This window comes from Saccoglossus kowalevskii, chromosome 17, assembly GCF_978046115.1.
Source record: "Saccoglossus kowalevskii chromosome 17, keSacKowa6.1, whole genome shotgun sequence".
Lineage (NCBI taxonomy): Eukaryota > Metazoa > Hemichordata > Enteropneusta > Harrimaniidae > Saccoglossus > Saccoglossus kowalevskii.
This window is the reverse complement of record NC_140657.1, coordinates 7354774-7358791: the sequence shown is the minus strand read 5'-3', so window position 1 is coordinate 7358791 and position 4018 is coordinate 7354774.

Genomic DNA, 4018 nt, shown 5'->3' with positions numbered 1-4018 from the left:
CGATAATCTGCTTACATATCGGGAATTTTCTAGACATATACTTAATGTTTTCGAAATTTAACTGCGGGGTTGGAATTCCAATGACTTAAGTTATATATACATGCAACTCCACCAACGTTTTGAACGCTTTTATCAACTTTGCATGCTGTTTCTATCATTTTTATGGTCAGTCAGCTCATGTGATACTCTGCTAATATAGGCTGTTTTCATCTCGCTTTTATTCATTTGTTTGACTATACAATTGCGGGTTTCTATATGCCAACAACTTAGGTCAAACATACAAATACATCTACAAACTTTGTAATCACTTTGCACAACTTTGCGTTCACTTTGTACGACTTTTCACGGTAAGTTAACTGGTCAAACTCCACTATATGCCGACAGCGTCACCAACTTGTTCTCCGAAAATAATAGGGAAATTGAAAAATGTTCATGAATTTGAAAACAAGCCTAAATTTCCATGTCTTTCTACTAAAAATGATTAACATCACAGTGAAAAAAAGATGCACGAACGTTGTCTCATATCTTTGATATGTATGTGATGAAACCAAAAAAAATCCCCAGCTGGTTTTCTCAGGCAGTCTCCCATGCAAGAACTAACCATGCCCGATTGAGCTTAACTTTAAACTTTGTCTATTCACCTACCCACACTACTGCTTACGCAATTTGAAATATACTCGAATTAGCGACTATTTCATTTTTGAAACTGTTTTAAACTTAATAGCTTTAGTACAAGTAACTTCTTGAATTGACCTATGACCTACACATGCTCCGAGTGATAGTACGCAACTTTAACGGCAATGCGCGAAATATGTATTTACGTTTTCGAACTTTTGACTATGGAACCCGTCAATATAATATCATATGTAACATTGCCAAACGAATCTACAAACTTTGCAATCGCTTTTCATAACTTTGTAAGCAGTTTTTCTTCGATTTTCGGTTCGCAGTTGCGATAATCTGCTTACATATCGGGAATTTTCTAGACATATACTTAATGTTTTCGAAATTTAACTGCGGGGTTGGCATTCCAATGACTTAAGTTATATATACATGCAACTCCACCAACGTTTTGAACGCTTTTATCAACTTTGCATGCTGTTTCTATCATTTTTATGGTCAGTCAGCTCATGTGATACTCTGCTAATATAGGCTGTTTTCATCTCGCTTTTATTCATTTGTTTGACTATACAATTGCGGGTTTCTATATGCCAACAACTTAGGTCAAACATACAAATACATCTACAAACTTTGTAATCACTTTGCACAACTTTGCGTTCACTTTGTACGACTTTTCACGGTAAGTTAACTGGTCAAACTCCACTATATGCCGACAGCGTCACCAACTTGTTCTCCGAAAATAATAGGGAAATTGAAAAATGTTCATGAATTTAAAAACAAGCCTAGATTTCCATGTCTTTCTACTAAAATGATTAACATCACAGTGAAAAAAAGTTGCACGAACGTTGTCTCATATCTTTGATATGTATGTGATGAAACCAAAAAAAATGCCCAGCTGGTTTTCTCAGGCAGTCTCCCATGCAAGAACTAACCATGCCCGATTGAGCTTAACTTTAAACTTTGTCTATTCACCTACCCACACTACTGCTTACGTAATTTGAAATATACTCGAATTAGCGACTATATTATTTTTGAAACTGTTTTAAACTTGATAGCTTTTGTACAAGTAACTTCTTGAATTGACCTATGACCTCTACATGCTCCGAGTGATAGTACGCTACTTTAACGGCAATGTGCGAAATATGTATTTACGTTTTCGAACTTTTGACTATGGAACCCGTCAATATAATATCATATGTAACATTGCCAAACGAATCTACAAACTTTGCAATCGCTTTTCATAACTTTGTAAGCAGTTTGTCTTCGATTTTCGGTTCGCAGTTGCGATAATCTGCTTACATATCGGGAATTTTCTAGACATATACTTAATGTTTTCGAAATTTAACTGCGGGGTTGGCATTCCAATGACTTATGTTATATATACATGCAACTCCGCCAACGTTTTGAACGCTTTTATCAACTTTGCATGCTGTTTCTATCATCTTTATGGTCAGTCAGCTCATGTGATACTCTGCTAATATAGGCTGTTTTCATCTCGCTTTTATTCATTTGTTTGACTTTACAATTGCGGGTTTCTATATACCAACAACTTAGGTCAAACATACAAATACATCTACAAGCTTTGTAATCACTTTGCACAACTTTGCGTTCACTTTGTACGACTTTTCACGGTAAGTTAACTGGTCAAACTCCTCTATGTGCCGACAGCGTCACCAACTTGTTCTCCGAAAATAATAGGGAAATTGAAAAATGTTCATGAATTTGAAAACAATCCTAGATTTCCATGTCTTTCTACTAAAAATGATTAACATCACAGTGAAAAAAAAGATGCACGAATGTTGTCTCATATCTTTGATATGTATGTGATGAAACCAAAAAAAATCCAAAGCTGGTTTTCTCAGGCAGTCTCCCATGCAAGCACTAACCATGCCCGATTGAGCTTAACTTTAAACTTTGTCTCTTCAGCTACCCACACTACTGCTTACGTAATTTGAAATATACACGAATTAGCGACTATTTCATTTTTGAAACTGTTTTAAACTTAATAGCTTTAGTACAAGTAACTTCTTGAATTGACCTATGACCTATACATGCTCCGAGTGATAGTACGCAACTTTAACGGCAATGTGCGAAATATGTATTTACGTTTTCGAACTTTTGACTATGGAACCCGTCAATATAATATCATATGTAACATTGCCAAACGAATCTACAAACTTTGCAATCGCTTTTCATAACTTTGTAAGTAGTTTGTCTCCAATTTCTGTTCGCAGTTGCGATAATCTGCTTACATATCGGGAATTTTCTAGACATATACTTAATGTTTTCGAAATTTAACTGCGTGGTTGGCATTCCAATGACTTAGGTTATATATACATGCAACTCCGCCAACGTTTTGAACGCTTTTATCAACTTTGCATGCTGTTTCTATCATTTTTATGGTCAGTCAGCTCATGTGATACTCTGCTAATATAGGCTGTTTTCATCTCGCTTTTATTCATTTGTTTGACTATACAATTGCGGGTTTTTATATGCCAACAACTTAGGTCAAACATACAAATACATCTACAAACTTTGTAATCACTTTGCACAACTTTGCGTTCACTTTGTACGACTTTTCACGGTAAGTTAACTGGTCAAACTCCACTATATGCCGAAACGTCACCAACTTGTTCTCCGAAAATAATAGGGAAATTGAAAAATGTTCATGAATTTAAAAACAAGCCTAGATTTCCATGTCTTTCTACTAAAATGATTAACATCACAGTGAAAAAAAGTTGCACGAACGTTGTCTCATATCTTTGATATGTATGTGATGAAACCAAAAAAAATGCCCAGCTGGTTTTCTCAGGCAGTCTCCCATGCAAGAACTAACCATGCCCGATTGAGCTTAACTTTAAACTTTGTCTATTCACCTACCCACACTACTGCTTACGTAATTTGAAATATACTCGAATTAGCGACTATATTATTTTTGAAACTGTTTTAAACTTGATAGCTTTTGTACAAGTAACTTCTTGAATTGACCTATGACCTATACATGCTCCGAGTGATAGTACGCAACTTTAACGGCAATGTGCGAAATATGTATTTACGTTTTCGAACTTTTGACTATGGAACCCGTCAATATAATATCATATGTAACATTGCCAAACGAATCTACAAACTTTGCAATCGCTTTTCATAACTTTGTAAGCAGTTTTTCTTCGATTTTCGGTTCGCAGTTGCGATAATCTGCTTACATATCGGGAATTTTCTAGACATATACTTAATGTTTTCGAAATTTAACTGCGGGGTTGGCATTCCAATGACTTCAGTTATATATACATGCAACTCCACCAACGTTTTGAACGCTTTTATCAACTTTGCATGCTGTTTCTATCATTTTTATGGTCAGTCAGCTCATGTGATACTCTGCTAATATAGGCTGTTTTCA